This window comes from Callithrix jacchus, chromosome 2, assembly GCF_049354715.1.
Source record: "Callithrix jacchus isolate 240 chromosome 2, calJac240_pri, whole genome shotgun sequence".
In the NCBI taxonomy this organism is placed as follows: domain Eukaryota; kingdom Metazoa; phylum Chordata; class Mammalia; order Primates; family Cebidae; genus Callithrix; species Callithrix jacchus.
The window spans coordinates 109347204-109356170 of record NC_133503.1 but is presented as its reverse complement, the minus strand read 5'-3'; the positions used below and the strand labels follow the sequence as shown (position 1 = coordinate 109356170).

The window sequence follows — 8967 nt, the reverse complement described above, 5'->3', positions numbered from 1 at the left end:
CACCCAACCAGGTTAGACCCACCCGGTCTGACCACAGGGCCTGTCAGATACCATATTCAGGAACATTCCTACTGGTATTAGGTCAGTGCCCTTTGAGGTCAGAGATCCCAGAGAAATGAGCAGGACCCATCTTTGCTGTTCTTCATCCTCCTGGAGTGACATCCTCAGCCACAGGAGTGAGCCAGATGAATAGATCCTGAAGTGACCCTCCAGCAAACCACAGCAGACTTACAGAAGAGGGACCTGACTATTGAAAGAGAAACAAAGCAACAACAACAGCATCAGTAACAAAAAGTCCCCCAAAAAACCTTATCTAAGGGTCAGCAGCCTCAAAGTCTCAAACTAGACAAACTCATGAAGGTGAAAAAGAATCAAGAAAGAGAATGCTGAAAATCCAAAAGGCTAGAGTACCTCTTGTCCTCCAAGTGATTGCAATACTGGAGCATTGCAGTCATTGCTCTCCAGTAAGGGTGCAGAACTGGATGGAGGAGGAGAATGATGAATTGACAGAAGTAGGCTTCATAAGGTGGGTAATAACAAACTTTGCTGAAGGAAAGGAGCATGTTCTAATCCGATGCCAATAAGCTAAGAACTTTGATTAAAGGTTAGAGGAACTGCTAACTAGAAAAACCAGTTTAGAGAGGAACACAAATAACCTGATGGAGCTAAAAATGCAACATGAGAACTTTCTGAAGCATACATAAGTATCAATAACAGAATAGATCAAGCAGAAGGAAGAATAACAGAGATGGAAGATGGCCTTGCTGATATAAGGGAGATAGACAAAATTAAAGAAAAAAGTAGGAAGAGATACAAACAAAACTAGGTTTCAAGGAAATAAGAGAAAACACAAATAAATGGAAAAATATTTTCTCCTAATGGACAGAAAGAATCAACATTATAAAAATGGCCATAAGACCAAAGTAATTTATAAATTCAGTGCTATTCCCATCAAACTAATTTGTTGGGATAAAGACCATAAATTCAGTGCTATTCTCATCAAACTAATTTCTAATTCTTCACAATTAGAAAAAAAAACTACTTCAAAATTCACGTGGAACCAAAAAAGAGCTCACATAGCCAGGACAATCCTAAGCAAATGATATAAAGCTGGAGGCTTAATGCTACCTGACTTCAAATTGTACTACAAGGCTACAGTAACCAAAATGGCATGGTACTGGTACCAAAACAGACATACAGACCAATGGAACAGAATACAGACTTCAGAAGTGAGGCCACGCATCTACAACTATGTGACATTTGACAAACCTGACAAAAACAAGCAATGGAGAAAGGATTTCCTATTTAATAAATGGCGCTGGGAAAACTGGCTAGTCATATGCAGAAAACAGCAGCTAGACTCTTTTCTTACGTTTTATAAAGAAATTAACTGAAGATGGATTAGAGACTTAAATGTAAAATACAAAACCATAGGACCCTAGAAGAAAACCTAGGCAATACCATTCAAGACATAGGCATGGGCAAATATTTTATGAGGAAATCACCAGAAGCAATTTTAATGAAAGCTAAAATTGACAAATAAGACTTAATCAAACTAATGCACTTTTGCACAGCAAAAGAAACTATCATCAGAGCAAACAGACAACTTACAGAATGAAAGAAAATTTTTGCAATCTACCCATCTGACAAAGGTTTAATATCCAGAATTTGCAAAGCATTTAAACAAATTTACAAGAAACAAAGAAACCCATCAAAAAGTGGGTAAAGGATATGAAAAGACACTTCTCAAAAGAAGACATTTATATGGCCAATAAACATACAAAAAAGTCAACTACACTGATCATTGGAGAAATGCACATCAAAACCACAATGAGATACCACCTCACACCAGTCAGTATGATGATTGTTAAAAAGTCAAAAAACTACAGATGCTGGCAAGGCTGTGGAGAAATAGGAACACTTTTACATTGTTGGTTGAAATGTACAATGGTTCATTTAATAAATGGCACTGGGAAAACTTCCACATTATGGAAGACAGTGTGGCAATTCAAGGATCAAAAACCAGAAATACAATTTGACCCAGCAATTCCATTACTGAGTACATATCCAAAGTAATATCAATCATTCTATTATAACAAGACATGCACATATATATTTATTGCAGTGCTAGTCACAATAGAAAAGCCTTGGAACCAACCCACATGCCCATTAATTATAGACTGGATAAAGAAAATGTAGTAGATCTATATACACCATGGAATACTATGTAGCCACAAAAAGAGGAGATCATGTTCTTTGCAGGGACACGAATGAATCTGGAAGCCACCATTCTCAGCAAACTGACACAGGAACAGAAAATCAAACACCATGTGTTCTCACTTATAAGTGGAAGTCAAACAATGAGAACACATGGACACAGAGAGGGGAACAACACACCTTGGGGCCTATCAGAATCGGGTAAGGGGAGGGAGGGCATCAGGAACAATAGCTAATGAGTGAGGGATTTAAAACCTATGTGATGGGTTGATAGGTGCAGCAAACCACCATGGCACCTATCAACGTATACCTATGTGACAAATCCACACATTCTTCAATGTATCCTGGAATTTAAAAATATATATAAATGTAAAAGAATAAGTCATTTGTAAATTACTTATAATATGTAATACAATGTAAATATCTGTTATACCTTTTTTAATTTGTATTTTTATTGTTGTATTGCTGTTTTTATTTTCTAAATATTTTTGATTCATGGTTGGTTGAATCATGGATGGCAAATCTGTGGATATGAAGGGCCAGCCATATTGGGGAAAATTATTTCATGCAATTTATTAAGACATTTTAGCTATTCACTTTCATGTAAAATTTAGCCTTTTTCTATCAAACACTGTGTTAGTGAGGGAATGTGTTCTCTTTCTGGGTCCACGAGGGGGCGTAGTTTTAAGGGCAAGAATTTCCCAGCGCCATGCCTCCCTCCCATCTCTCTCCATCCGGGAGATTTAATGGTTTATGTTTGAATTTCTGGGGTGTGGGGAGAAACTAAAAGTCAATCACTCCAGTGGAAGTTCTAAGGAACTCCCTTCATTGGTCAGGGGCCTTAGAGAATGTGGAGGTTCCTCCCAGGTTAAAAGTCCCCTTCTTCCACACCCCTTTGGACTCCATGTTTGGGTCCCATTCCAGGAACACTCCCTTCATGGAAGCCCTCTTTCTCTCTCTTGGATTTCCCCCTGGAGTCCCCTTCCACACTCTCGTGGAAGCCTGTCATCTTGTCCTAAATGCCATTTATCTCTATTCTCTAACACACTCATGGAAGCTGCTTTCATATGGATTCCATCTTTCTGGATTATCTCACTCAGTGTGATAGTTAGCTGTTTCTTTCCCTCTTCTTTTCCTTTTTTTCTCTCTCTTTAAATAAATCACTTTCTACAAACTCTTTTGAGACTGGCATTTACTGCACACTTTGCCATGGTCCCCTTTCTCATTCTTGAGAGGGCAGGAGACCAAGAACCTGGAGAAATGTCCTCTCAGGGAGCTGAGGGCACCCTGAACCCCAATATTACATTAGCATTTGATAGAAATTTTATTAAATTTATAAATCAAACTGAGAAGAATCAATGTTGATATTATGTTGAGTCTTTCAATGCATAATTTTGATATGTCTCCATTTATTTAGAACTTTTAAAATTTTATTAAAATCAGCATTATGTCACTCAACATACAGAATTTGGCATGTTATATTGTTTATAAGTAAGAATTTCATTTTCTTTGAATTTATTGCAAATGAGAGTGTTTTTAAATTGATATGTAACTCACATGGAATTAAATTTAGTCTTTTAAAGTATATAATCAGTTTGTTTTTAGTATATTCATGAAGTTGTATAACCATCACTATTTTCTTCTAAAACCTACTCATTACTCTCAAAATAAACCCCACTCCTATTAGCAGCCACTCTCCATCTCCCCTACCCCTAACCACTTGGCAAACTCTAAGTTACTTTCTCTCTATGAATTAGTCTATTCTAGACATTTCATAGAAATGAACTATACAATGTCAACTTATGTTCCTGGCTTAGTTAACTTAGCATAATGATTTCTAGGTTTATCCCATTTGTAACATATTAGAAGTTCCAATATTTTTATGACTGAATAAAATTACGCTTCCTGGATATACCACAATTTCTTATCCATCAGCTTATGGACATTTGAACTGTTTTCCATTGTTGGCTATTTGTTAATAATTCTAACATTTACTTATTAATTTTTGTGTTGAAAATATATTTTTAGATATCGGGTTATATACCTAAAAGTAGAATCACTGGATCATATAATAACTATATTTAATCACTTGAAGAACTTTGGGACTGTTTTCCAAAGTGACTGCACAATTTTATATTCTGTAGAGCCATGTTTCAGGGTACTAATTACTCCCCATTCCCCCTACACTTGTTATTTTCTGTACTTTTTAAATTCTAGTCATCCTAGCAGTGTAAAGTATAATCTCATTGTGGTTTTAATGTCCATCTCTCTGATTGCTAATAATGTTAATTTGTTATGCCCTGTGGGACATATTTTCTGCGCAGAATGTCTGTTCAAAACCTTGGCCTAATATATTATGGAATATTTTGTCCTTTTATTGTTGAATTGAATCTTTTTATGTATTCTAGATAAAGTTCCTTAAATATATAATCTGAAAACATTCTTCCATTCTGCAGGAAGTCTTTTTAGTTTGTTGGTAGTGAGTGTCCTTTGAAGCAAAAAACACTTAGTTTTGAATAAAGTAAAACTTTATATTCATTTAGTTGCTTGTGACTTAGGTGTCATAACCAAGATACCTTGTCAAATTCAGGGTCAGGAAGATTTACACTCATGATAAGTTTTGATACAATTTGGGTTAAATTTTGTATAAGGTGTGAGGTAGTGTGTGTTTTTTTTTAATATATATTTATATGAGGTAGATACCCAAGTATATCTATCTATACATAGAGATATCTGCAATTTCCCAACATCGTATGTTGAAAAGACTATTCTTAGTTGAATTGTCTTAACACTACTGTCAAAAGTTAAGAGAAATATATAGGATTATTTTTGGTATTGACAATTCTATTCCATTGATCTACATGTCTATTCGTATACTAGTATCACTGTCTTGAGTTAATTACTGTTGCTTTTTTTATAACTTTTGAAATCAGTAAGTGTGAAATGTCTAAATTCAATTTTTTTCACGAGTGTTTGGCTTTATCTAGGTCCCTTGTATTTCCATAAGAATGTAAAGATCACCTTGTCAGTTTTGGCCAGAACCCAGGTGAGATTTTGATGGAAATTATTTTGAATCTGTGGAACAACTGGGGGAGTACTGCCATCTAAACAATATTTGAGTGCTCTAATCCATAAACACAAAAAGAACAGATTTGATTCTCCTTTGATTTCATCTCTACCCAAATCAATTATCAGCAAGCGCCTGTTACCTGGCCACCCCCACCCTTTCCCCCAAACTACCTTTGAAAACCTCCTAACCTATGAGCTTTGGAGGTGGTGATTTGAGTACAACCATGTGGTGTAGCCAGCCTCCTGTCTATTAAACTCTTTCTTTACTACAATGCTGTGGTCTTTATGCAGCAGACAGAAAGAACCCCTCAGGTAGTTACAACATAAGATATTTTTCTGGGTAGTGAATTACTCTTCTCGCAAAAGTAGCTTAGAGTTCTTTTTTATGCTACTCAACTTTTGTTTTACATTCAGGTGGTACATATGCAGATTTGTTCCTTGGAGTTTGTTTCTTCGATGCCTAGTTGGTTGAGAGTTTTCATCATGAAGGGATGTTGGACTTTATTGAAGCTTTCTCTACACCTATTAAGATGATCATAGGTTTTTGTATTTTATTCTGTTTATGTGATGAATCACATTTATTGGTTTACAAATGTTAAACAGATTTTACATCCTAAGAATAAAGCCTACTTGATCACAGTGAATTTTAAACTGAATTGCTAAAGTAAAGAAACTTATATGGCTTAACAAAAATGTATTTATTAGTTTGCCAAGTAAATAAATTAATATTTTAGAGATGTCTTAAATAATGGATTATCTTTTCTCCTCATAGAGGTTTATATAGAGAATATTAGCAGTCAATTAACAATTTGCTTTCCCTGAAATTTTAGTATCAGTGGCTTTAGATTAAATGTGCTAATTAAAGTATTCAAAAATTATTATACTTATTTAATAGGATACCACTTATCTAATGACAACACTGTCCATTCCAGCCCCACAGTTGTGTTTACCATCTAGATAATCATTGTGGTTTCCTAGGAAGCAGTGATGTATTCACAGATAATTTTACTTGTAAGAAAAATATATTATTTCTCCAACAAGGGCTTCCCTTCCTGGTTAGTGAATTTGGATGCCTTTTAACAGTGATGATAATAATACAAAAAGGTGATATTAAAGAATAATGAGATAAATGGTATGTTTTTTGTTGATACATGTAAAAATACATTCCCATAATAGTTTTTCAGCATATTTATAGATTTGGGGATATCATAGTGTATACAAACATGATAGAAAAAGAAAAGGGAGGTTTGTCTTCACTGCTGTGTCCTTTTCTTCTAGAGGCCCATCCTGCATGGCCCTGTGACCTGCAGATATTTGGAGATCCACAGCTAAGATGCCAGGAAGCCCTGGAATTCTAGAAATGGGACCATTGACATTTATGGATGTGGCCATAGAATTTTCTCTGGAGGAGTGGCAGTGCCTGGACACAGCACAGCAGAATTTATATAGAAATGTGATGTTAGAAAAGTACAGAAACTATGTCTTCCTGGGTATCGCTGTGTCTAATTTAGCCTGATCACCTGTCTGGAGCAAGGAAAAGAGCCCTGGAATATGAAGAAACATGAGATGGTAGCCAAATCCCCAGTTATATGTTCTGATTTTGCCAAAGACCTTTGGCCTGAGCAAGATATAAAAAATTCTTTCCAACAAGTAATTCCGACAAGGTATGGAAAATGTGGCCATCAGAATTTACAATTAAGGAAAAACTGTAAAAGTGTGGATGAGTGTAAGGTGCACAAAGGAGGTCATAATGGACTTAACCAGGGTGCGACAACCATCCAGAGCAAAATAGCTTATTATGAGAAATGTGTGCAAGTCTTTCATAAATATTCAAATTCAAAGAGATGTAAGATGAGACATTCTGGAAAAAATCATTTTAGATGTAAAAAATGTGGCAAATCATTTTGTGTGCTTTTACAACTATCACAACATGAGATAAGTCATGCTGGAGAGAAACCCAAATGTGAAGAATGTGGCAAAGCCTTTTAAAAAGTCCTCCACCCTTACTAATCATAAGATAATTTATACTGGAGAGAAGTCCTACAAATGTAATGAATGTGGAAAAGCTTTTAACCAATCCTCAACTCTTACTAGACATAAGATAATTCATACTGAAGAGAAACTCTATAAATGTGAAGAATGCGGAAAAGCTTTTAACCTGTCCTCAAACCTTTCTAAACATAAGATAATTCATACTGGAGAGAAACCCGACAAATGTAAAGAATGTGGCAAAGCTTTTACACAGTCCTCAAACCTTACTAAAAATAAGAAAATTCATACTGGAGAGAAACCATACAAATGTGAAGAATGTGGCAAAGCCTTTACCCTATCTTCACACCTTACTACACATAAGAGAATTCACACTGGAGAGAAATCCAACAAATGTGAAGAATGTGGCAAAGCCTTTAGTGTATTCTCAACCCTTAGTAAACATAAGATAATTCATACTGAAGAGAAACCCTACAAATGTGAAGAATGTGGCAAAACTTTCAACTACTCCTCAAATTTTACTAATCATAAAAAAAAATCATACTGGAGAGAAACCCTATAAATGTGAAGAATGTGGCAGAGCTTTTAACCAGTCCTCACACCTTACTAATCATAAGGTAATTCATACTGGAGAGAAACCCTACAAATGTGAAGAATGTGGTAAAGCCTTTAGTATATTCTCAATTCTTACTAAACATAAGGTAATTCATACTGAAGAGAAACCCTACAAATGTGAAGAATGAGGCAAAACTTTCAACTACTCCTCAAATTTTACTAATCATAAAAAAATTCATACTGGAGAGAAACCCTATAAATGTGAAGAATGTGGTAAAGACTTTATTCTGTCCTCTCACCTTACTACACATAAGATGAAGATGAAGAATACTGGGGAGAGACCCTAAAAATGTAAAGAATGTGGCAAAGCCTTTAACCAGTCTTCAACTCTTATGAAACATAAGATAATGCATACTGGCGAGAAACCCTACAAATGTGAAGAATGTGGCAAAACCTTTAACCGGACCCAAACCTTACTAAACATAAGAAAATTCATACCAAAGAGAACCCCTACAAATGTAAATAATGTGTCAAAGCATTTAATGTATTTTCCACTTTTATTAAAACACAAGATAATTCATACTGGAGAGAACCCCTACAAATGTGATAAATGTGGCAATGCCTTTAACCAGCTCTTACACCTTACTGAACATAACATAATTCATACTAGAGAGAAACCAGCAAATGTAAAGAATGTGGAAGCATTTACCTGATCCTCAAATCTTACTAAACATAAGAAAATTTATACTGGAGAGAAGCTACAAACCTGGAAGACATCAGTAATTTTGACAACACCTCAAACTTTTCTAAACATGAAAGAAATCGTACTGGCGAGAAACTTTAAACATGTAAAAAATATGACAAAACCTTTAAATGATTGTCACACTTGATTGTAGGTAAGATAATTCTTACTAGAAAAACTCTTACAAGTGTGAAGAATGGCAATTTATTTTTCAGAGACAGAGTTTTGCTCTTTCACCCAGGCTGGAGTGCACTGGCATGATCATTGGCTCACTGCAATCTCCACCTTCTGGTTTCGGGTGATTCTCCTGCCTCAGCCACTAAAGTGGCTGGGATTACAGGCATGCACCACCACCACTGCCCCGTACCCCACTAAGTTTTGTATTTTTAGTGGAG

The 8967-nt window shown here is 35.5% G+C and overlaps 1 pseudogene; it reads left to right on the top strand.

The window, feature by feature from the left end:
• The first annotated feature begins 6585 nt into the window (after nt 1-6585).
• LOC100387565 (uncharacterized) lies at nt 6586-8560 on the top strand (annotated as a pseudogene).
• Nucleotides 8561-8967: the final 407 nt, after the last annotated feature.